Genomic DNA, 27,712 nt, shown 5'->3' with positions numbered 1-27,712 from the left:
ATAAGTTAATGTATAGATATCTGTATCACCGTCGCACTGCGCGGTCGTAATTTTCCGTAAGCACCATAATAGGTATAAATTTAATTTAAAACCTTTAAATGGGGCACCCAATTATAGGCAGCAATATATTTGTTGGTATCATTTGTGTAATGCAAAAATGTCGTTTGGTAAGTTATAGTAGATCCTAGTGGATTTTCGGATTTACTTGAGCGTGGTTCGTAAATATAATTATGAAAGGAACTTCAATCAAATATAATCCCTCTTAATAGGGGCGCGCGTGTAAGGGAGGCGACCCGATTACTAATAGAAAATAATTTGGAGCTGTACCTAGCTGAAACCTTTAATATTTCTAATATTAAATAAATACGTTAGATCTGTACCGAGCTGAAACCGTTAATATTTCAGCAAAAACTGACAACTAGTTTACGTAGAATACCTATATTATATCATAAAGTAAATATATATAGAGTAACAAACCCATAGTAGTCTCGATTAGTTCCAGAGAAAATCAATAGATGTCACTCAGAGCACCATTTGGCCTACATCGGTATTTATTTTAATTGAAATCTCTCCAATTATCAACCAAACGTGTATAATTCCAATTGATTGGCATATTACAACAAAAAAACCTTTTAAAAAGGCCATTTAAACATAATTAATCGATGCGGAAAAAAATCGATGTAATATCGCGAGATTTATTTTAAGCGCCATCTATCGCGCCATTTGGCAGTTTAACTTCTTACCAGTGTACGAGATAGCTGGATTGTTTAAGGATAAGTATCAAAAGATGTCACTGTAGTTATCCTACATATAAACTAAAAATCTTTTGTTCTTAGAAAAGTTACAATAATTATTTATATCACTATATATAAATATTTATATACATAGAAAATATCCATGACTCGGGAACAAATATTTGTGATGAACAAGCAAATAAATGCCCTTATCAGGATTCGAACCAGGAACCTTGTTTCGTAGGCAGTCACTACCGACTAGTTGGCCGTTGAAATAATATATTATTTTGAGTCGGATCGTATAATCCGCCATATTACATTATAGCTAGCCGTTATCAAAAACAGGGCCGTCTTGAAATGCGGCGGTTCAACAATTCGCCGTATTGAATGCCGTTTTATTTTGTAAGTATGGTCATTGGTCACCCTACAATCTAAATAGTAGTACGATCGTTGACATATATATCTAAGGACGGGCCTTACGGACAATAAGAATGGGGCCCAGTACAGCGGTGTCACGCACACGAATTCCAGCCCATCGTGCAGTCTAACGCCGCAACGCGATTGGTTGATGAGTTTGCATCACGCGCGCGATTGGGCGCAACTAGTTGCGTTAGACTGCACGATTGGCCTCGAATTCGAGAGTGACACCACTGAACTAGCGCCATTCTTAGTGCCTGTAAGTCCCGTCCTTAGATATATATGTCAATGAGTACGATGCGATGCGACTAAACGTGGGCCGCCTTATTGACGAACGTATCACAATGACAATCTGGCTAATCGTTGAAGCCGCCGCAATTCAAACGGCCCTGTTTTTGATAACAGCTAGCCGTCGTGTAATACGGCGGATTAAACAATCCGACTGCGATATGCGAAGATACACTTTTTTTATTCTTATACTATGTGTAGAACACTACTAATATGCTAAGTAGATGACCTATTATGGAAAGGGCTCATAACTAGAGATGCCACGAATAGTGGTTTAGGCCGAATACCGAATGTTCGGCCACACCGTAGACCGAAGCGCCGAATATTCGGTAAAAAATGTGTACTATTGTGAGATACATTTATTATGGAAACTGGTAGACTACTAAGGGATATGTTTGCTAAGATTGAAGTCTATACACACACACTACAAATGAACAACTTTACTATGAAATTTTGTCTTCATTCGTAAGTAGATGTAATAGATTATCTTCTATCTAAATAACTATCTCCATAGCAAATTTTATCTAAATCAGTTCAGTGGTTTAGAGTTGGATGGAGATAATATTGGTTGTAGCAATTGAGTAGACATCATTGAGGGGGTAAACAAAAATAAAATCATTGTCAAGTGTTTCTTTTTTATGAGGATTTATTACTATTAAAAAGATTTTCGTAGCTTGTGTCTGTATCCATTGAGGCAGGTATAAAAATTGATACCATTTTTACCTCAAAATATTTTAATTGGGTAATGAGATGCATTGACCATATCTCATCTCATTGTCCTGCCCCATACTATATTGTTACTTCTAGTAGCTAGAGACTGGTTCCTGAAATAAGAAAATATATTTGTTAAAAAGTTCTATAACAATACTTATAGATACAGTTTTCCTAACCTGCATGTTGACTTGACAAGAATAAGTCTACAACAGACAGTCATAGAACTTGGGCAACCAACATCAACACTGAACAGACCATTCGAAAACATTCTTGAATGTCCTTCTTCTTTATGAAATTGGAAGCATTTTCATATAGATTATGTTATTCACAACAATGCGTGCCTTGGACTCGTATTGTCATGTTATTAAAGGTTAGATTTGACAAATATGTGCATCACCTTTTTATAGAGAAGGATGCAAGACTTTTTGCGTCTACTGTACCTAGGGCAGTAAGGTAAGAATTGTCTCAGATCAGATGTAATTGAAGTGATGTAATGGAAACATGTGATCTGAGGCTTTCTTATTGACTTCCCGAGGTGTGTATACTATTAACTGTTTGATGGAGCTGGAGAGCGGCAGCTTTATTTAGTGCAGTATGCTGAAAAATGACGCTTTCGCACTAATTTTTTTGCCGTTTTTATAAATAATGGTACGGAACCCTTCGTGCGTGAATCCAACTCGCACTTGCCTAGTTTTTTATAGGTATAAAATAAATTCTAAATATTGATGTCTATTGGTTTTTCGTTTTAGGAATAGCTAGATTTATTTTGACGTTCACAATATACATAGATTCATTTCAGTGTAGAAAAACATCGTGAGAAAACCGGACTAATTCCAATAAGGCCTAGTTTAACCTCTGGGTTGGAAGGTTAGATGGCAGTCGCTTTCGTAAAAACTAGTGCCTACGCCAATTCTGGGGATTAGTTGTCGAGCGGTCCCCAGGCTCCCATGAGCCGTGGCATAAATGCCGGGACAACGCCAGGAAGGAGATCACAATATAGATTCATATATATTGACATGAATGTTATTTGTAATGCAATCGTATGTTGCTTAATAAATAAATCTGAATCTAAACAACAGGAATTCCATTTACTTTTTTGAAACGACCAAATCATGTTTGACAAAAAATACTTAAAGAGTATCACTCTGGTTTTAACATAAATAACATACATATTCGTGCGCATGATAGTTTTCAGTTCAGATTGACAGGAAGTAAAAATAAAGTTGTAAAGAGTAGGTATTGAATTGTTTCAGTATTTACACAAATTAAGATTTAAATTTAAAGCACGACTTACCTGAAGTGATAATCCATTCGCATGCAATTTTCATCACTGATTCCCAAACCGGAACTTCATTTCAATAGCTTTAGCTTTGCTTTAGTTGAATTCACTATTTTGTGCCTGCAAGACAAAGTCGCAAGTGACGTTCATAGGTATGTATCTAATCAAATTTCTACATTTAGAATCAAATAAAAAGAAAGATTTATTACAAACCCATTTCATTACAAATTAGATTGGAACAGTGACAACTTACTTTGAGTGTTGCCATTTAAATTTCTTTGTCTCCCTAAAAATAACTTCACGATTTTGCTTGTCTAGTGAATGTGTGTTCAGTTAGAATAAAATAAAGCATAATATATATATTGTTTAAAAAAACAATAAAATATCATATGCTTTAATTTTAAAATAAATAGCTTTTCCATTCCAATCTCGAAGTTTTTTTAAGAAACAACTTGACAACTTTACCCTGAAGTAGGGGACTGTTTTAAAAAATGTTGTGCTGTAGAAAGAAACGTTATGAAAGTACAATTTGGTAACAATCATAGACAGGTAACAATAATTTTGTACTTCAATGAAAGCAGGCGACGTTGCCAGTCTTCCAAATCGCAACGACTGTGACCGTGAAGCTAATGACCTGACAACGTCGCATCCTAAAGTTCGGATCGTCGTAGGTACATAATTATGTTTTCAAGTTTGTCGAAATGCTTCCTCGGGCAAAAATCACAACAAAAAGTTGTACCTCACACAACTGTTTTCTTTTATCTTATACCTTTAAACGAGCAATTCTTGTATATATATATTTCTGTGATCTCGAAAACGGCTCTAACGATTTCGCTGTAATTTGGTATATGGGGGTTTTTGGGGGTATACAATCGATCTAGAGTTGTCTTATGTTTGGGAAAACGCGTGTTTTCGAGTTTTCGCGCGTTTTTCTTTCGACGCAGAATATGGTCGCTAATTTCGTGTCGCCGGCCACTGTCCGTCTGGTCCAGCGGGTTAAGACGCGGACTGCTAGAAACGAGTGTTACGGGTTCGAATCTCGCCCGGTGACTAACTTTTGTTTTTTTTATGTATGTTCAAGTTTATATATATATATATATATATATATATATATTTAATTTTTATTGTTTTAGACTAGTTTAATTTAGTAAAAAAATGTAGTTAAGAGCCCTTAATCCTTGAAGCGTTCTCCAATTTCACGAAATAACGCTCGATAGATGGCGTTGGCGCTCGGTACGCGAGCGCCGGCAACGCGACGCGCGTTTCAATGCAGACTAGAATAATCTTGATAGTTTTCAATATAATTTCAAGCAACATTAATTTTAGTGTTATATGATATCATATGCTGGGCACTCTTTATTTTATTTTATATGCACAGTACTTTTTTTTATGTACACTACTACTAAGTGTACAGACTACAGAGTGTACTATAACCCTTGCTCTTTATTCTGTCTCTTTCACACCAATGGAAAATGAAGAAGTTAGTAAATGACTGCAGGTATAAATAAAGTATATTAGTGCAATAGAGAGACAGATAGTGTTTCGTTGTCGTATCGTAAACGATTGGCATGTTGACCACACACTTGCTTGGTGCCTAGCCAAAATACCAATCGTTTGCGTATATTAGTGCGATAGAGAGACAGTAGTGTTTCGTTGTCGTATCGTAAACGATTGGCATGTTGGCTACGCACCCATGATACCTAGCCAAGAAGCCAATCGATTGCGCATATTAGTGCGATAGAGAGACAGATAGTGTTTCCTTGTCGTATCGTAAACGTTTGGCATGTTGGCTACGCACCCATGCTGCCCAGCCAAGATGCCAATCGTTTGTGCATATTAGTACGAGAGAGAGACAGATAGTGTTTCGTTGTCGTATCGATTGGCATGGTGGCTACGCACCCATGCTGCCTAGTCAAGATGCCAATCGTTTGCGCACATTAGTGCTATAGAGTTTCAGTGTTATTTGAAATCACGTTAGGGTTTGTATTATTATTTATGACCCGAAAGAAGTCCATCCAGGTTCTTATGACGGAGTCAGGAGTTGGTCACCAGAACTCCTAATCTACTCATTATAATTCCATCGTGCTTGGGCTCAAAAGATTTGCCCTGACGAACACCATCGATCTAGATGAGGTCCAGGGTCTCATGACGGAGTCAGGAGTTGGTCATCAGAACTCCCCAGAACTCCTAATCTACTCATCATAACTCCATCGAGTTTGGGCTCAATAGATTTACCCTGATGAGCACCATCAATCTAGATGAAGTCCAGGGTCTCATGATGGAGTCAGGAGTAGGTCACTAGAACTCCTAATCTACTCATTATAATTCCATCGTATTTGGGCTCAATAGATTTGCCCTGACGAGTACCATCGATCTAAATGAAGTCCAGGGTCTCATGATGGAGTCAGGAGTTGGTCACCAGAACTCCTAATCTACTCATTATAATTCCATCGTGTTTGGGCTCAAAAGATTTTGCCCTGACGAGTACCATCGATCTAGATGAAGTCCAGGGTCTCATGATGGAGTCAGGAGTTGGTCACCATAATTCCTAATCTACGCATCATAACTCCATCGTGTTTGGCTCAATAGATTTGCCCTCACGAGCACCATCAATCTAGATGATGTTCAGGGTCTCATGATGGAGTCAGGAGTTGGTCACCAGAACTCGTAATCTATTTATCATAACTCCATCGTGTTTGGGCTCAGACCCTGGACCTCATCTAGGTCGATGGTGTTCGTCAGGGCAAATCTATTGAGCCCAAACACGATGGAGTTATGATGAGTAGATTAGGAGTTCTGGTGACCAACTCCTGACTCCATCATAAGACCCTGGACCTCATCTAGATCGATGGTGTTCGTCAGGGCAAATCTATTGAGCCCAAACACGATGGAGTTATGATGAGTAGATTAGGAGTTCTAATGACCAACTCTTGACTCAATCATAAGACCCTGGACCTCATCTAGATCGATGGTGTTCGTCAGGGCAAATCTATTGAGCCCAAACACGATGGAGTTATGATGAGTAGATTAGGAGTTCTAATGACCAACTCCTGACTCAATCATAAGACCCTGGACCTCATCTAGATTGATGGTGCTCGTCAGGGCAACTCTATTGAGCCCAAACACGATGAGGTTATGATGAGTAGATTAGGAGTTCTGGTGACCAACTCCTGACTCCATCATGAGACCTTGGGCCTCATCTAGATCTATGGTGCTCGTCAAGGCAAATCTTTTGAGCCCAAACACGATGGAATTATAATGAGTAGATTAGGAGTTCTAGTGACCAACTCCTGACTCCATCATGAGACCCTGGACTTTATCTAGATTGATGGTGCTCGTCAGGGCAAATCTATTGAGCCCAAACACGATGGCGTTATGATAAGTAGATTAAGAGTCCTGGTGACCAACTCCTGACTCCATCATGAGACCCTGGACCTCATCTAGATCGATGGTGTTCGTCAGGGCAAATCTTTAGAGCCCAAACACGATGGGATTATAATGAGTAGATTAGGAGTTCTGGTGACCAACTCCTGACTCAATCATGAGAACTTGGACTTCATCCGGGTCAAAAATAATAATGCAAATGCAAACCCTAACGTAATTTCAAGTAAAAATGCGTTTTTCAGAAAATCGTAGCCAAATAACACTAGACCCTACTCATAGTGTTGTGTTCCTGCCGGTGAGTAAGGTTGCCAGAGCTCAACGAGGGGCGGGAGGGGGTTAGAGTCGGCAACGCGCATGTAACTCCTCTGGAGTTGCAGGCGTACATAGGCTACGGATACTGCTTACCATGAGGCGGGCCGTAAGCTTGTTTGCCACCGACGTAGTATAAAAAAAGGACCACTGAAAATCCATCAATAAGCGAGAGTCTGTTAAGCATAGTGTAAAAAATGAACTTTTATTAAGATTTTCTAATCGCAGTATATAGCACTTCTCGGAATTTCGTAGCTGATTACGATCGCAACGAATGCCTGACAATCGAGCACAGGTCCGTCCTCTAAGCGCGCTCCGCGCGGACTGAGAGCGGGGCGTCGCTGCTGCGTGATTTATACGTGTTTTAAAAAAATATAAATTTACGGCAATGTAGGTCCCATAGTTATGATTTTTTTTTTATAGGTTAACATAAAGTTACAGTTTGCTATAATATTATTTTTAAAGCAAAATATGCGTACAATTTGCGGAAAAAAAATATAATAAAACCCTGTTTTCGCCAAAAAAATTAAGAAAACTCGGAAGGTATTTTATCAGTTTTTTCAAATGAATCTTCGATTGTTAATCATTCCAGCCCCTCGTACGAGATATGTTGAATCAAATTGTAGTCATTCATGTACCAAAGGATTCTTGTTTACAGCAAAATTGAGAACCGAAACGCCACATCTCACTGCAAAATTTGGAAAAGACTCCCAAAAAAACTCATTAAAAAAGAGGTTTAAAAGAGAAAATGAAAATTTGAACTGTTGGAGCCGCTAGTTTAGGAAACGATTATTTAAGTACGTTACCAGTTTTTGAATAAATACTAATAGTTACGTCGTAATCTTGAATGAAAAAGGAAGCATTTTACAAAATACGCTCGTCTGTAGGAATAAGGACTCTTAAGATTATCACCTATACACCACCATATTACATTAAATAGTTAGCTTATAGCTCATGCTCATTGTCATGATTCTACCTTCTTGACTCGCCTCACGTTTATTTTGACTCAATACTTATTATCCCGCTACTATTTGTTGTGCTATTGTTTAACTAGACTTTTACCGATCAGCAATTATTTCGGCTTGATTTGTTTACCTACTGGACCTTACCGGTTTATCTAACCGTACCTCTTGAAACTTCTATCACCTATAATAAGTGTCCATGTAATTCCTTATAACGTATCTCCTGCTATTACACTTTTTTCGCCTAGCCGCCATCCGGCAACCGTCCAACAAGGAACTTCGTTCCAAAAAGTCTTTCCAACGTCCAACAAACTTATACTAGATTAAGTAAGGCGTGTGAAGCGCTTTAGGTACTCTTATGTAGTTATAGACCCCGGCATGCACTTAATAACATAATTATGGTGTCTTCTGATACTTAATTATATAGATAAAGATATGAGACATTACGAAACTTGCCTCGCGACGTTGTCAGCTTGCTCAGCTTCGAACGCATTCTGTTGAGCTGGCAACAACGCTACCACTGCGAGCAGTCTACTACATTATTTTGTGGAGACTATGGGCCGGGCCTCTACAAACTTCATTAATAATTAAATGCGATTTGCGTAACATGCTTGCATTGCGGCAGTTGATTTGCACATCGCAAAAACGTTGTTAAACGTAAATAATGTACACAAAATTGTCTACAAAAAAATTCAATACAATTTTTAAATGTTGATGCTAGCGAAAAAAAGTACTAAATCTTTCGTGTAGGCAATTTTATATAGATTGTTTACGTGAAAGAACATTTTATGGTATGGGCCACTGTTTACGAGTTATTTAAGAAAAACTAAAAGAAGGGACCTTTAAACAATGTATTCAGGCCATTATTATAGTATTTATATGAAATCGCATGTTGCAAGACATAGTATTTGTAGAAACCATATTTTTTAAAACTGTAAACATGAAGTCCTCTTAGGCCAATGAAGGCCTTGTATATTCTCAAAATCCAGCTTTGTCAGTAGAAAAAGGCGGCAAAAAGTAGACACGAAGGATCTATAGCCCATACATATTTTTAATTTCACGCCTTTTTTCATTAGGCACAAAGTTTTTTTGCAAGAGTATAAAGAACTACTTGCGTTTTAGATAATCACCGACAATTAAGTGCAACAAATTCAACCGATCGGTCAAATGCCGCACAAATCGCACGCAATTTATCGGTGTGGTTTGTAGAGGCCTTGAAAAATTTCGCTAATACGAGTATGTATTGTCTTTTAAAAACGTTAAAAATTTTGTTCCCATTATCTAAACTCCACATGAAATTATGTTAATATTAGTCAAATAAAATCTATGTATAACGTTAATTAATATGTATTATAAGTACAGTCAAAGAATTTAATTTGTGACCCATTTCGTACCTTGTCACAGTGACACTGTGACAAGGTACGAAATGGGTAAGAAATTAAATTCCTTGACCGTACCAACCAATACCAACCTGATTACGTTATTACCTACAATTATACATGCCTGCCTACATATTTTACATCACGTAAAAAGGTAAAATAAGAATAAATATTTTTATTTTTATTCTTAATAATATTTAAACGACGAAATAAATTTAAAATATATTTCTAAGACCCGTGTTCAAATTCAATTCTAATTCAAACGAATAAAGATACTTTGGAATTTGTGGGGATTGATAGAAATTAAACTGGCAATACTATATCGTTGACTTGCACTGCATGTGCACTGCAGAGTGCCTACCGCGAACCACATTCGACGTGTTGCCTCCCTGTCACATTTACGTGCGAAGTTACAAGTGCGACAGAGAGGCAACACGTCAATGGTGGTTCGCGGTAGACCCTCTCCTCTGTTTCGGAACGGAACATACTGTGATGTCTGTGGTTAGTGTGGTTTCGTTTCGGTATGTGACTCCTGCGTATGCGCTCCTTGTTATTCATTACTTTTTATTCATTGTTTTGTTTTTTGTTATTTGACTTCGGCATTCTCTACGGACTTACGATTGCTCCACGATACGGATTTGTTGACAAGGGATAACGACAACAAGGCACACTGAACGGACAAAGAAACACAAAAAACATGGCTCCTACCCGGCGCTGTCAATACATAAATTGCCTAAATACAAGCGGAACTCATTCATTATTCCGTTTTCCAGTAAAGGATACAAATCGTCTACGAACATGGATAAACAATTCAGGTATGTTTTGTTTTATTTACTTAATTACAAAAAAAATTCTATAACTAGACAAGTCATCAATTTCATGTTCGGTCCAAGTTTTTTTTATTGTTCACTAAGATGTTCTTGGTGTAGGGGATTGATTTTGTTTTTTGGTAATGTGGATGCATTACCAATTTTGTTTTTTGGTAATGTGGGAGGGTGGGAACATTAATTGCATGTAAAAATACGCAAGTAAGTATAACGGGTTAGCACTGATTGACATAACACGTTATTTTCTCGCGGATTATCAAAGTAATATTTCTTGCTTTAATTTGTAAAATAAAAGGTTATTAAATACTTTCAATTAAAACTATAGCGAACATGATCGGTCCAGCCATTTTTGAGTTATTGCAAAAGTTTTCTCATCTTAGTAAAAGACGTAGAAAGCGCTGCGAAGGTACTCCCTTATACTTGTAATGTACATGATACATGAACCCTACACTGAGCATGGCCCGACATGCTCTTGGCCGATTTTTATTTAAAGGAACTTTTTCGTTCTTTATATTTGTATCCAAATATTATTTCTCAATTCCAAATCTAATTTCAGGAACTGCAGTTGAAGTGACACCTGATACATCACCACAAAAATTAAAGGTTGACCCCAAGAAATGTGTATGGAAAACGAGCGTTGCAAGTATTACACGATCAAGAAGCGGGAAGCTCATCAACTTCGTCAAAATTTGAACATGCATTTGCATGGAGGAGTGCCGTAAGAGAAAAAGATTACTTCACGTGTAAAATTAGCTACACAAATATTTTCCCATTCAGTTGGCGCAGCGATCAACACAGCAATACAAACAGGAGAACTGTCAAGCCCTACTGCTGCGAACACAGCTCAGTTTATTGTTCAGATAAACAACTTGTTTGATGCTCTCAACAGCAAAACTAAATTTGACAAGAATCCAAAGAAATGTGGATTAACAAAAGATAACGCTGCGAGGCAAGCATTAGAAAATGGTCTCAGAATTCTACAAGACTTAAAAAAAATTGTTGTTAAAGGAAATCTAAAAAAGAACACTACTCCTTGTTTCGAGGGCTTACAGCAAAGCATTAATGGCATAATACTATTGTACACAGAAGAAAACACCGAAGGTGTACAGTACTTGTTAACAAACAGGTTAAATCAGGATGTGTTAGAAAATTTATTTTCAACATATAGACTAAAGGGCGGGAACAATAAAAATCCAAGCGCTCGAATGTTAAGGTCAGTCTTTCGTAGCTATTTAACTGAAATGCTAGTATGGCTACCGGGTCATCAAAATTGCGAGCAGACAGATGTATCAAATTGTGACCTATCTGACAATAGACAGAACCTCACCAAGGAGCCGGAGCCCGAGCCTCAGTTCGGATTCCGAGGATACACCCGAGCCTACAGCAAGTGTTGTGCCCCGCAGCACGGCCCTACAGCAAGTGGAGAAGGCTCCGACGCCCTGCACAATGCACATCTCGCACAGCCGCCCGCGCCGATAGCACAGGGACTCCGACTCTCGAACAATGCTCTGTCACTTATTTCGCAGGATATATATAGCAAACAAATGTTTCAACAACTTTAAATGTAACAAATGCTTGAAGTCGATGACTAAAAATGTCGATTTAAGTGATAAAAAAACAATTATTTATACTAGAGAAAACCTATGGGCTCGCTGAAAACAACATTAAAATGCCCAAGTGTCAATTTTTACCAAGTCATTGACGTTTGTCTAACAAATTATGAGGACCAATTTAATATTATAAAACATAAATTAAATGTATTAAAAAACATGACTAATCACTTAATATGTATTTTAAAAATAGATCACGCTACCGCATATAATATATATTATACTGTACAGAGCATTTAAAATACAGTGTAGAAAAATTAATTGAAACAAAAATCAATTATTACTGCAAATCACAAAAAAGATACAGGATTCTCAACTCAGGATTCAAAATCAACAAAAGCTTAGGTTGTTACAAAATAAATGAAATAAGTAGTTGTCATGCTTGTTGTTTTATTTCCCTAGGCATTTGAAATACCTAGTATGTACTGTATATGAATAATCATACGTAATACATATATCATACGTAATACATATAATGTATGAAGCAGGTACAGTGCTGATGATACCAGTGGTACCTGCACTTTCTTACGCCAGTAGGGAATGTCTAAAGTGTATTCCCATTTGTGGGAAGGATCCATTCCCATCTGTGACCGCCTCGGTTTTTTCCTGTCATTGTTTTGACAGTTGCTATTTGAACAGTTAATCGACATTTGTATAATAATAAGGACAGGAAGAAACCGAGGCGGTCACAGGTGAGAAGGATTCATTCTCATTTGTCCCCGCCAGCAACAATGTGAATGGATTCTTCCCATTTGTGCCCGGTGGGGACATGTATTGTGGGAACAGATGAGAATACACCATGTCTAATTCTTTTACCGTGGCCGTGTGGCCGTGGTGGGTGGTAGCAGGCGCAAAATTATTATGACATTTTTATTTTCAGTAGGTCAAATCACTTAGGTAAGACTTGACTATGTAGCGTAGGTATAATATTACCATCAGAGTTTAATTTTCAGAAAGTATATTAGAACCCGTTTTTGACTACGCTATTTCTCTGTACCCTGCCTCTTCTCCACACCTGTATTGCCTAATATAAGTGCCTTAATTCAGTACACCGCCCTATCCGAAAAATAGTTCATAAATTATACATATACCTAGGTACTAAAGATCCGCCATCCCTGTCCTAACGTCATTCAAGTGACGTGACAGTGGTCCAACCAATGGAATGTTGTAAGTAATTAATTACATGCGGGCTGATATCGTAAGTATGCATTACTACCACCAAGTTGTTGCTATCGGTAACATGGGAATTAGTTTTTCATCTGTTACCACTGGGAACAACTAAGATATTTTTTTTATCGAATCCATTGAATGGGGTTGGCTGGGCCATAGGTTTTACCGGCCAGTCCTACGAATAGTGTCAAATTCTTGTTTTTAGGGTTCCGTACCCAAAGGGTCAAACGGGACCCTATTACTGAGACTCCGCTGTCCGTCCGTCCGTCCGTCTGTAACCAGGCTGTATCTCATGAATCGTGATAGTTAGCCAGTTAAAATTTCTACAGATTATGTATTTCTGTTGCCGCTATAACAACAAATACTAAAAACAGAATAAAATAAATATCTCTTTCCAATCACCGAAGTTAAGCAACGTCGGGCGGGGTCAATACTTGGATGGGTGACCGTTTTTTTATAGATAATGGTACGGAACCCCTCCAGTACGAGTCTGACTTGCACTTGGCCGGTTTTCTTTTTTCTATTGAAATTTTACCGCCTGGATATCCTTTAAGCCAAATTTAATAGAACAAAACTAGAATTAGTCTACCGCGACATAATTTCATTATTATTTAGCGGTAAACCCGTTCATATTATTAAATAGACAAAACCTATGCTACCTATGTTTGTTGCCAACTGCATTGGTTGACCACACTTAGCCGGCAATGTATCTAAAACCGCGTGTGATTTGTCACAGGGCGAGAGGCCTTTAGAGGTTATTACATTTAATCTTCAGCGTGACACTTTCTACTAGCTTGTTGCGTAGATTCTTAGCATCAGAGAAATGTTAATATATTTTTCTCTGTCCCTCTCACCAGAAAAATCTAAAAAATTGTATATGTGATAACTATTTATTAAAACAGCTATCTTCGGCAAATAATTAACCTATACAAGGATCCCGGTGGATTCACCTCACACGAAGTCGTGGTCGGTTTTAAAAATGCCAGCAATATAAAAAGGCCGACGGCTGTCGCTAAATCGAACGTGTAAGTCCGTCTCTATCGCTCTTGCGCAATTCCAGTGGCAGATGCCCAGATAGACAATTTCCTTATTTCGATATTCGTGGTATAGGGAAACACAGTTTCTGGAGATGCCGGTTCGAACCCCGCTGGAATCATGGATCATATTTAACTTCACTTCACTAATAGTTTGACACAACAAACTCATTTTTAAATTATTTTAAATATTTTCTTAATAAGTTATCGCAAGAAAAGAAATCTATTCAATTTACTCAATAAAGTGACACCTGTTGATTATTCGTAATCGTTGACAACGACATGTCTAAATAACTTTCAATGAAGATGTATAGATGTCGCTAGGAGTAATAAAATTATATGGTATTGATGATATTTCTTAAAAAGTTTTATGACCTGGATGTGACACTTAACGCCATCTAGTCTCCATATTAGGCAACAGCGCATTTTCAGTGACGCCATCTAGTATCGACGCGCTTTTAGGCGGTCGCATTTTAATGTATGGGATGGCCATATCTTATATATATCTAATCTGTGATTATATTAAGTGCCATACTTCACGTAATATGTCATTTGAATGACTAACTGACTGAGACTTAAAACTTGACGTCTGTATTTAATAATTTAATGTTTGTATTTGATAATATTTTAGGAAACACGACATTTATGTAACGTATTTTACTTTGACATGCATAAACTGTGTCAATACAAAAAAATTTCACATGCCCTAGGGCCGAGCATATCAAGGGTCAACAATGTATACTTAATGATATCTAATGTACCATATGTTCTTGTGAATAAACTTTCATTCATTCATTCATTCATTCATTCATTCATTCATTCATTCATTCATTCAATACTTAGCGGGAGGGGTTGGAATCTAACAGACAGCGTTACTAATAAATGTCCAGAGCCCCTAGTGTACATTTATTCGATAGGGAAACGTGACGTACGCGTTTGCGTTAAGTGTCATTTTGTATGGGATTTTGAACATAAACGTCCCGCTTGGCGCACTGTTTCTAAATCCCAATTAATTGTACCCTTTTGTCCCTTAAATTTAATGTACTACGACGTATAGGTATGTAACGTATTTTCTAGAGACGTATCAAATCACTGATTTACTTACATATTTCATACATTACATATTTCAAGTATTTGTTATTATAAAATACAGATTTAAGTATTTTTGTTTTTTGTAATAGCCACGGACCTGTTTATATTTTATTTCTACATATGAAACTATAGGTCTATTTTTTGTCTATAAGTTTTGATCAAAAATTGTGTATGACTGTTTGTTTCTAAATAAATAGAAAAAAAAATATAGATATATATATACATATAGATCGCGCTTACAACTTTGTAAGCATTTTTGTAAGCCATCGTAAACATTTCTTTCAAATGTTAGTGGCATAAACAACTTCCATCCAGTTCTTATTAAACTTTGATCCCCAGAGACATCCGTCTGGGGAGATATTTCTGTCAGGGATCGGAACCGGTTTTTTGCAAAAACATCGAAATAACCATATATTTTGGATTATTTTATACTCTAAATGTAGGACTCAGTTGTGTTTTCAGATAACGACTTCGTATTATTAGATTGCCTAATTAGAAATGAAGTAATTAACAAAGAACGAAAAAATACCGTTTTCGTTCCCATACAAAAAATACCGGTTTCCTATCCCTGATTTCTGTTGCCCTCTTTTTAACAGGCTTAAGAGGAAAGGGGACGACCGCTGTCCATACAAACGAAGTCCCCATTTTCCTCCCTGGATATGGACATAATGGAAAATATATACATAATTTGAAATATTCAACATGGCTAACAAATATTTTTTTTTATTTTTTTATTACAAGCGACTAGACCGGGCTTCCTATAAAACGCTGTTGTTAGGTGGGAACCGCATGAACATTAGTTCAGTTGTTTTTTGAGTTTATCGCGAGCATACATACACACAGACAGACGCGGCGCGGCAGAGGACTTTGTTTTATAAAGTGTAGTGATTATTATTGGGAGCAAAAATCACCCATACAAATTATTAAATCCTCCTAACTCATATAATAATTAAATAAACAAAACAAATCAAACAAATTAGCATAGCTGTGGTTGTGATATATATCAAATTGTGTCAAAATATTTTCCATAATGTCAATATCCATAGAGGAAAATGGAGACTACGTTTGAATGGAGAAGCGACCGTCCCCTTTCCTCGACAGTGTCCGGGACCGGAAGATTGGAGAAGAACGAACACATTATTTTGTAAAGGTATGGTTGAGTTGATGTATAATTGAGTCGATTTAAAGTAAACCACTACTGTCCTGTTGTAATACTTTTGTCCTGTTTTTTTTCTGTTGTTTTTTGTTGTTGTGCTGTGATACTGATATGGTTTTCATAATTAAATAAACTGTTGGAGCCATTGACATATATCTAAGAACGGGCCTTACGGGTACAAAGAATGGTGTTAGTTCGGAGGTTTTACTCACGAATTCGAGCCAATCGTGCAGTCTAACGCAACTAGTTGCGCCCAATCGCGCGCATGACGCGAACTCATCAACCAATCGCGTAGTAGCGTTAGACTGCACGATTGGCTCGAATTCGTGTGCGTGACACCGCTTTACTGGCCCCATTCTTATTGCCCGCAGGGCCCATCCTTAGATATGTCAATGGTTGGTGCACAATTTAATTACTCAATGGGAAGCAAAGTAGCCATATTTGACGGCCATATTTTAAGGTAACATACATATTATTATAATCATATTAAATCTGAATTGCAATTATGTTGATCAGATTAAATGGAATGCGAATTTCTGCAAATGGAGTTACAGTAACTTTTCGAGCGGAAAGCATTAATTTGTTTTCACTATCGAAAAGCTCGTACGGTAGGATAATCGATATTAAACAGATTGTATTTGTATTGTACATATAATGTAGTATTTTATACAATCGTAATATAATAGAGAGCTTTTCAGCCGAGTACCGTGTTTAGGCAACGAAGCTTAAGTTGCCTAAGTAAGGTACGAGATTGAAAAGCTTGTTTATATCACTATTGTACAAAATACTTTTTGTATGATTCATCTGGAATAATACTATTTTTACTATACCACCTAAATAATTCATGAAAAAGCACTCATATCTGAATTTCATATAAAGAGGTTCCATTATTTCAAATTTGTAATGAAATGGCTGACGCAGCGTATGCTGAGTCCGTTCCTTTTGCCGCCTATTTTTTTTTTAAATTAAATATTGTATTTTGTGTGGCAATAAATTGTTTCTTATTCTTATTCTTATTCAAATATAGAGGCCTTTTGGTCCCAAGGGACCGGGCCGGACATATGGTTGAAATTATTGAGGTATCCCGTTTATCCAGGTCCCAATTAACCAGGATTCACTTTATATTTTTTAAGCTGCATGCTCTAATAGTCCGTTGGCTCATTGGGTGGACGACATCCGGAAGATTGCTGGTCACTTCTGGATGAGATTAGCTGAGGACCGGTATATTAGATTGTAATTTGAACTTGCGAATGTGTTTGCTCTCCTTAGTCGGTGTTATTTTTGTTATTTCATTGTTATAGTTTGCTAAATAAGAGTTCATGCAAGAAATATTTACTTCAGATATAAAAAAAAAACAGTAAAAAAATGTTTACTATCCCTGAAACGGCAAATTATGCCAGCTGTCAGAATTCCACGTAATAAAAGTATGGACGGTAGAAGTAGGGAATATAGTCTCCATAGGCAGAACTGTTACAAAAGTGTCCAGCTGTCAGCTATAAATAATAGTTCCAAATCTCTCCAGAGTAGCGATAGCGTAGTTGCAACCTAGGCGTTATTGCCGGAGTGAAGTGCGCTGTCTATGATTTATTTTGATAGCGCCACCTATTTAAGGTTTTTCGACGGACAGTTCTTACTAGTACGGAGGAATCATTTCCTACTCTTACGAATTATATACTGTAAAGTTAAAAAATGTAAGAAAAAAAACTTTTTGGCACATGGAGATTCTATTCCTTAAATAAAAGATTTGAGTTTAAGGACTAACATTGAAGTGTCCATTAATGTTGCCCGTTAGCTTGAATTAATGTTCACTGGTGACATTACTCGTACCTTACTAGGTGGATGCATGGTTAACATTAAGGTCAAATCAATATGATTTCAAGAAAAGTTTTCGATGTTCAAATGCCGCCTCTGGAGTATAAATCGTGCGGTGTCGGGATTAGAGATGTGCCGTTTCGTAGGAATATTTAAGACTGGGAAATACTAAAATACATGAATCGGTGCTTTGCAGTCTCGAGTGGAGGCGATCAGTGCTGATCCAGGGATAGACGGCAGTTTAATTTAATTTAATGCAATTTACTATTTAATTTTATTTGATTTAATTTACATGTTTATTATAAACCTACTAACATTAGTTATAAGTAAATCAAAGAAATATGTAAGTAACAATATGTGGATCCTAGTTATCTGAATAAAGAACTTTATTATTATTATAAGAGGGTAATGCTGAAAGTTTCTCTATCGAGTACTTGTAGATGTATTAAAAATTTCATATTTTTCAGAATACAGACGACACATTATTTTTGCTAATTATCTATGTGGTTTGTTATCAGAGAGTAATGCTGAAAGTTTCTCTATCGAGTACTTATTAGAGTTCATGCATTAAAGGGAACGTTTATTTTTCTAAAATATGTATATTAATTTTGTCGACTGAGATTATGTGTATGTGAAGCGCTGGTGGCCTAGCGGTAAGAGCGTGCGACTTGCAATCCGGAGGTCGCGGGTTCAAACCCGGCTCGTACCAATGAGTTTTTCGGAACTTATGTACGAAATATTATTTGATATTTACCAGTCGCTTTTCGGTGAAGGAAAACATCGTGAGGAAACCGGACTAATCCCAACAAGGCTTAGTTTACCCTCTGGGTTGGGAGGTCAGATGGCAGTCGCTTTCGTAAAAAACTAGTGCCTACGCCAAATCTTGGGATTAGTTGTCAAGCGGACCCCAGGCTCCCTTGAACCGTGGCAAAAATGCCGAGACAACGCGAGGAAGAAGACTGAGATTATGTGTATGCCATATAATATATGTATGTTTGGGCCATATCCATTTTTGAGCAAAATTGTTTTGTAATCACTGATATTTTAAGATAAAGGTTAGAGAGAAGAAGAATAAAGATTAAACGGATTATTGAAAAATATACAACAATAATAACAATAATAGGTTTAAAAAATCAAAAATAATGTGCATTATCCGCATTATACTACGTATGGCACAAACGTATTGTCTTTCAACGATTTGTTCCGATCCGATTTCCTTATTAATCTATCCTTTCATAACTCAACTCATAGGTACTAATAAAAGTTTTGAATCCAATCGTACTCGTACCTGGGAATCGTCGCACGTCACTAGGCAGGAGACTCAGTAGAATTATCGGCACCTTCCCGTTCCAGCTCATTTGGTGGCGTCGGCAATTTACTTTGTTCCTGGCTCTGTAACGATGATTATGTCTGAGATAAGATCTTGGCAAGCGAAATTAAATTGCGAATTTTCAACGTTTTAGTACTTTTGAGAATTACATAGACAAAATGGTGTAAATGAATCCTAATTGTGTGTTAATTTTTGTATTTGTGTCTTTCTTTTTGTTTACTTTTACTCCTGTTTAGTTTATAGTCAATTTTAATGTTTTTTTTTCAATTTTATTTAAATAATTATTTATGTGTCTACATAGTATAAATGTAAAATGTATGTATAGTTTGTTAAATTGAAATAGACAGACTTAATTATTTATTTATTTTATAACAAGTAAAATATATTTAAAATTACAACTAATTGTGAAGTGTCTGTGGGTAAGCCTAAAGTCACATACGAACAAGTTCCATAAAAACTATGAACAGACTCTGTGAAGTGTCTGTGGGTGAGCCTAAAGTGGCTTACGAACAAGTTCCATAAAAACTATGAACAGACTCTGTGAAGTGTCTGTGGGTGAGCCTAAAGTGACATACGAACAAGTTCCATAAAAACTATGAACAGACTCTGTGAAGTGTCTGTGGGTGAGCCTAAAGTGGCATACGAACAAGTTCCATAAAAACTATGAACAGACTCTGTGAAGTGTCTGTGGGTGAGCCTAAAGTGGCATACGAACAAGTTCCATAAAAACTATGAACAGACTCTGTGAAGTGTCTGTGGGTGAGCCTAAAGTGACATACGAACAAGTTCCATAAAAACTATGAACAGACTCTGTGAAGTGTCTGTGGGTGAGCCTAAAGTGGCATACGAACAAGTTCCATAAAAACTATGAACAGACTCTGTGAAGTGTCTGTGGGTGAGCCTAAAGTGACATACGAACAAGTTCCATAAAAACTATGAACAGACTCTGTGAAGTGTCTGTGGGTGAGCCTAAAGTGACATACGAACAAGTTCCATAAAAACTATGAACAGACTCTGTGAAGTGTCTGTGGGTGAGCCTAAAGTGGCATACGAACAAGTTCCATAAAAACTATGAACAGACTCTGTGAAGTGTCTGTGGGTGAGCCTAAAGTGGCATACGAACAAGTTCCATAAAAACTATGAACAGACTCTGTGAAGTGTCTGTGGGTGAGCCTAAAGTGGCATACGAACAAGTTCCATAAAAACTATGAACAGACTCTGTGAAGTGTCTGTGGGTGAGCCTAAAGTGACATACGAACAAGTTCCATAAAAACTATGAACAGACTCTGTGAAGTGTCTGTGGGTGAGCCTAAAGTGACATACGAACAAGTTCCATAAAAACTATGAACAGACTCTGTAAAGTGTCTGTGGGTGAGCCTAAAGTGGCATACAAACAAGTTCCATAAAAACTATGAACAGACTCTGCAGCTTACTATTCATAGTTTTTATGGAACTTGTTCGTATGTCACTTTAGGCTCACCCACAGACACTACACAATTAGAATTCATTAATTTGGATTATGTACAGATATATGTATATTCAGCAAACAGAAACAGACTGTACATTTACCCCTGCCATTAAAAGGGATATTGGTAACAAAATAACAGATATATGCTTTTATGTTTTCTGTTATGAGTTAACTCAGGATTCTTTACTTAAAAATAATAATTCAGTGGATATTCAGTGAATAATAGTATTTTATACAGTCGTTATATAATAGAGAGCTTTTCAGTCAAGTACCGTGTTTAGGCAAAAAAGCTGGCTGAGTTGCCTAAGTAATGTACGAGATTGAAAAGCTTGATTTTATCACTATTGTGTTTTTTTTATACTACGACGGTGGCAAACAAGCATACGGCCCGCCTGATGGTAAGCAGTCTCCGTAGCCTATGTACGCCTGCAACTCCAGAGGAGTTACATGCGCATTGCCGACCCTAAACCCGCCCACCCTCTCTCTCGCAACCGTTGAGCTCTGGCAACCTTACTTACCGGCAGGAACACAACACTATGAGTAGGGTCTAGTGTTATTTGGCTGCGGTTTTCTGTAAGGTGGAGGTACTTCCCCAGTTGGGCTCTGCTCTAGATCTAGAATGACATCCAATGGCTGTGCCCTACCACACAAAGCGAGATGAAATTCACAATGCCCATACCTCTCTTTTGGACGATACACGATGAACGACGATTTTTGGATGTTTTACTATGATTTTTCCACGAGTCATCTAAAATAATACTTTTTTTACTATAAAACTTAATTAATTAATAAAAATTGGTATCTTAGTAGACAAAAATGTAGTACAAATAACATACACTGCGCGAATCCGCGCGACCTCGCGCCCCGCGCACCGCACCTCTTTAGCCTTTTCTATGGAAGCACGGCAACACGTGAATGGTAATTTTTTTTATAGTTAACCACAGCGTATCGAAAAAAATCTTATAGTTAAGTTGGGAGCCTATATATAAAAATGTACGCAATAAAATTATAGTTTGTTATTCGAAATCTTAAATGTATATCGGCACTACCCGTTCAATGTTAAGTTCATAGTTTCCTGCTACCCAAAGGTTGTCTGGAAGAGATCGCTTCTTAGCGATAAGACCGCCTGTTGTTACCTAACTTTTACGTGTTTTTTCATTTCCTGTCTATTTTTAAATGTATGGTGCACAATAAAGAATATTTACTTACTTACTTAAATCAAGCATTAAAAAATATTGATAAAATCAAGCTTTTCAATCTTGTACCTTACTTGGGCAACTCATCAAGCTTTGTTGCCTAACCACGGTACTCGTCTGAAAAGCTCTCTATTATATCACTAAAAGCTAGCGTTATGGGTACCTTTGCGCCGGGGACAACTCGGGGGGGGGGGGGGGGGGGGGGGGTATTTTTGACTAGACTTAAGTTAGTCTTAAGTTTTTTTTTTTTAAGTATTTTTATTGAATAGGTATTTGTATAAAATACTATTTTGATTGATCTCATCGATTAATTATTTTTATTAAAAATAACAATTCCAAAACAATGATATCCGCAATCTAGCGTACGCACGGCCGTCCCCTCAGTGCTCAGCGAGCTGCGGAAAAGGTCCTGGGAGCCTACCGCGAAAATCGAAGTTCGTCAATTGCGGGCATTTTTCTCTGTCACTCTAATGACGTCTTAGAGAGAGTAAAAGAGTAAAATCCCCGCAATTGGCGAATTTCGCGGTAGGCCTCCTGAACTCACTGCACCTTTACAGCGTCTTTTGTTTCATTGACGAGGCCACGAATTCTTATAAAGACATTTTCCACTAACAACCCGCATACGTTTAACGCACGCGTGGGTTTCCTTTGTAGAATAGCCAAGGGTAAATTTGTCCTTTTTCGAAATAAGCGATTTTTCGTTTCTTTCTTCTTTGCTTTCAACTTTAAATAAATTTCTGTTTACTTTGTTCACAGTTACATACTGCAGGTATAACACCCCAAGCCAAAATTATGGAAACAAGCTTATACACGGTGTTTTTTTAAAGTCCGTTAATTACAAGGGTGTATTCTAGAGCTTAAATTAAGTAACTTTCTCAAAGAAACCGGTATTCTAATTAGCTCCATTTTGGAGATAATCAATCATTTATTTTTATGTCATAAGGCCCCTACGAGCGTGTACACTTGTTTCAGGGTCAATTTTTTTTAATACTACGTCGGTGGCAAACAAGCATACGGCCCGCCTGATGGTAAGCAGTCTCCGTAGCCTATGTACGCCTGTAACTCCAGAGGAGTTATATGCGCGTTGCCGACCCTAAACCCGCCCACCCTCTCTCTCGCAACCGTACTCACCGGCAGAAACACAACACTATGAGTAGGGTCTAGTGTTATTTGGCTGCGGTTTTCTGTAAGGTGGAGGTACTTCCCCAGTTGGGCTCTGCTCTAGATCTGGAATGACATCTACTGGCTGTGCCCTGCCACACAAAGCGAGATGACATTCACAATGCTCAAATGCCCATACCTCTCTTTTGGACGTAGGTTAAGGACGTACCCGGGTCCAAAATGTATATATTGATTGGTGTTTAAGTAGTATGAATTTATACTTTTACTATTTAACGCAATTACTATCTCGGACGATCGATATTCGAAAGGTCATTGATATCTCATAGTTTTCAATTGTTTGGTGGATTTAAATGTAATGTCCGTGTTACAACAGTACTTTAATTAGGTACTTTTTACAAAAAAAAAAGACAAAAATCAAAACTAAATATGCCATTCACTTTCCATATTATTATTTTTTATTGGAAAAAGGTAAGCATTAGACTTGATTCTGTCTAGGATGGAACATGCTTACATATAAAATGTACTTCAACTTCAACTTCAACATTTATTCAGCCAATAGGCCACAAGGGCACTTTTACACGTCAACATGGAATTTACATACAAACAAAAACAAGCACATCAACAATTAAGTATAAAATACAATTACAAAAAAAATAACTAAAATAATAATAATAATAAAAAACAAACAAAAAAAATCTATTGTACTTAGCCGTACCCCGAAGTTAATGGAATTTAAAAAATACACCGTGTATGACGATAAAAAACAGATTTTCGTACGGTAGATTTTATAGTAATTAAGTAACAATGATAATTATAACATTTTTAATGTCATCAAATCATCATCATCATTTAAGAGCATGGCTCTTGTCGGTGGAGTAAACGCCAGTTTTCGCGGTCCTCGGCTAAGTTCTTTAGGTCCCAAATTTTAAATGTAAATAACTCAAATTCTGGTTATTATAATTGCCAATTCAACATTTTGTAAGGCAATTGAAAAGGGCGACATTTAATTTTATCGAAATTTCTATTTTTATCCTTATTTAGGATATATTATTGGGATGTTTTAATACTTAGGGTGCATTTTACCCTATTATTCATTACACTTAGCACCTCTTATAAACCTCTGTTAAAGTTTGTCTCTTTCTATCAAACAGAAATGTCAAAATGATGGGGGAACCAAAGATTATCAACGCTCATATACAAGTTTGACTTCTGGTTCGAGCGCCATCTTGATTGGCAGGCTTTGTGATTCATTCTTTTGTTTTTTACTCATTAATATTGAAGTGTAAATCCGATAGTGTTAGGGTCCTACTGGACGTAGAAATGATAACGAGGACTGTATAAAAATAGGCTGGTTTATTCCACCTTCATTACAGATAAATCCCGGCCAAACAATTATAAAAAACTAATACGGTAGTCGTCCGTTGCCGGTGGAGTATGTGAAGCCGAGTGTGTGCCGCGCGGCGCTCGCGGCCTGCCGCAATGACGTCGCGCTCTGTCCGCCGCTGTTCCTCCCGTGCGTATGTCCAGTACTTAACAGATATTATACAGTAAAATAATGTGACAGTGGTAATTGAATCCTTTAAGCGCCAAGAACCCATAAATGCGTCGTAAAAAATCGTGCCCGTGGCGCTAAGAACGCTTTTAAGTGCTATGGTGTCCTTTGTGACGCGTTGACGCATAGTCTGAAACGCTACTTTTGATTATGACTGTACAATAAGAGTCAGAATCAGAAGAAGCTAGAGTAGCTTGATTGTTTCAAAAATTTAAATAGGATAGTGACATAGTTTTAAGTAATTATGAACATAATTACTTAACTATCTGTTGAACATTATTAGCACGCACGCACGCACGCACGCACGCACGCACGCACGCACGCACGCACGCACGCACGCACACACACACACACACACACACACACACACACACACACACACACACACACACACACACACACACACACACACACACACACACACACACACAAACACATACACATACACATGTTTAGATTTATAAATTAAATTTTTCAGTACTAATGATACTAAATCAATTTTTATCTAAAATTGTAGAAATAAAACATCTCCTGTAGGGCTAATATGGTCGGCTCTTTATCAGTTGTCACCATGCCTGTCACGTTCTAACAAGTATGTAAGTGCGAAAATGACGGGCATAGTGACGAGCGATAAAAATGTAACCATGATGCCGCTCTTGCATCTAAATTTTTGGGGAGGAGCACTGTTTACCCTAAAGTACAGGTTTTACCTATTTAGGAAGCAGAGTTTTTAATTTAAGGAAATCTATGTAATTTGATGTTCATTCATTCATTCATTAAAAAAAAAGCTTTACCACAAAAAAAATTAATTCCTCATATTTTCATAGAAGTCCTGTTCGGATTTAGACTACGAGTACACTATTTAGCATCACCGCTAATGTAAAAAATCCGGGCAATAACATCGATTCTGTACATATACATCGAAAAGAGTAAACAGTCATCAAACTTTCATATTTTGAGAACTTTTGAAGCGGACATGCTGGCCATGCCGCACTATTTTCCATCGACATTAAAACAAGAAAAATGTACTCCTGAGTGTCTCTTGAATGCGATGTGCTCAGCTCTGAACACAAACAAGATAGAACACGAACCGGCGCGCGAGTGGCACTTCACGTGTCCGCGACACAAGCCTCGTAAATGAAGCGTGTTTTTGCGGGTAGTACTTGCGCTCGATTCAGATTCAACATCCTGATACGATTTTGATATTATTTTGACGACCTTTAAGATTGCTCAGGCTGATTGGTATATGGAATGAAGTGAAAGTCGTACGTGTGACGCGTGCCAATCACTAGGACGATCGACAAAGTCATTTCAAAACCGTAACAAGTTATTATACCTAAATCGGCCTCCTCGGGGTGTACACAGTAGTAAAGAGCAAAGAATGAGCTTGGGAGGCACGTTTCAATTAGATCATATACTTTTAACTGTCTTGAGGTGATGTGAAACTAAATGTACAGAGAGGTTTTTTACAATATTACAATAAATACGATTTAAAGCTAACGTGGAAATTTATATAAATATTATCTCAACATTTAATGGTTTCATTTATTACCTGTTGGATTACTTAAAGCATCAATATTTTGGCCATCACAATCACCATTTGGTTGGTATTCTTAAAACTCTTTTAAACTTCCTTCGCCCACATTTCTACAGTAAAAGACATATTAATTATTCTTCTTTTACCGCGAGAGTTATTCATTAAATTTTGTTTACCCTACGGGATCAACTATATTTATTTGTTATGGAACAATAAATTCTACCACCTACCACTGCACAATAAAATCGACGGCGTAATAATGGGGTCTCCGGTGTCTCCTGCAGTTGATGACTTCTTTATGGAAGACTTCGAGGAGAAACCACTGTGAGGTTGGGCGTTAAGGGAAGTACTTGGTCTTAAGTATAGATTTATTGTGTCTAGAATAATAATATATATCTACGAGTTTATACAGTATAGGCTATGTTACGTGTCATCATCATAGGCCCATGATGCATTTTCGTCTATTGCAGACGTAACGCCGGAGAGACACCGTTTTTGGTGGCTGAATAGACCGATGCGAGACAGTGCGAAACTGACATGGTCTACCACAGGCCATGTCACATGTGAGTGTAAGGCATAGCACACACTACCAGTACTCTCATTGGCTCCTGTGTAGCCGAAGATATTTAATTCAAAAGATACTTGATGAGTTTGATGACACTTTTACTATACTTCCTAATATTAGTGTTTCAACTTTCTGACATCACTTGAACTCCGTTCATAGTAAATTGGACTTGGAAAATAACTTTACTCTTTCCTTCTTAGATGAACTGGTTAGAAGACATCCTGATAACACCGTAGGTAGCACTGTACATAGAAACTACTCATACTTATAGGTATTTAAATGACAAAACTCACAACCATCCCAGTCAACTAGCTACTGTAGGTAAATCTTCTCATTAAATAGTTTTATTTCAAAATACAAACAAATTATACTACCGAAACATTTTACTTGATAAGATGAATTCTCTAAACGTTAACTCAGACTTTCGGTCTAAATTATACAACCAAGCTATTTCCACGGAAACAGCTATTGCAAGGCAGGAGAATTGTTTGCGGAACTAAAATTGCGTGGAATCTAAAGTTTATTTATTTAAAAGTCATCTGAAAAAGTGGTAAGAAAGTATTTCTTTAATCCAGAGGGATCGGGACGGAGGACTTAATCCACGGCACAGAAATAAACAAGAAAATAATGTACTGTATCTGGCTTAGATACCACCCGTCTCGTTACAAAGTAAATGGCTTCTTTACTTACTTTAATATTAAATTGCTGTGGGTTCTGCCAGCAGAGTTTTTAAATATTGTAGGGTTTTTAGATTTTAACTAGCGACCCATGCTTG

General features: G+C 37.3%; 1 long non-coding RNA gene across 4 annotated transcripts; it reads left to right on the top strand.

Annotated features, from left to right (window-relative positions):
* The first annotated feature begins 3,966 nt into the window (after positions 1 to 3,966).
* On the top strand, positions 3,967 to 12,282 carry LOC133520145 (uncharacterized). 4 transcript variants are annotated; one of them, XR_009799712.1, is made up of 3 exons: positions 3,967 to 3,981; positions 10,116 to 10,281; positions 10,850 to 12,282. It is a non-coding gene; the product is annotated as an uncharacterized LOC133520145 (long non-coding RNA). The 4 variants fall into 4 exon arrangements; XR_009799710.1 differs by lacking the exon at positions 3,967 to 3,981 and adding an exon at positions 9,952 to 9,967; XR_009799711.1 differs by lacking the exon at positions 3,967 to 3,981 and adding an exon at positions 9,973 to 9,987.
* The last annotated feature ends 15,430 nt before the right edge of the window (positions 12,283 to 27,712 follow it).

Source organism: Cydia pomonella, chromosome 7 (assembly GCF_033807575.1).
Source record: "Cydia pomonella isolate Wapato2018A chromosome 7, ilCydPomo1, whole genome shotgun sequence".
Taxonomy (NCBI): domain Eukaryota; kingdom Metazoa; phylum Arthropoda; class Insecta; order Lepidoptera; family Tortricidae; genus Cydia; species Cydia pomonella.
The sequence above is the reverse complement of the archived record's forward strand: the minus strand, read 5'-3'. Positions and strand labels throughout refer to the sequence as shown.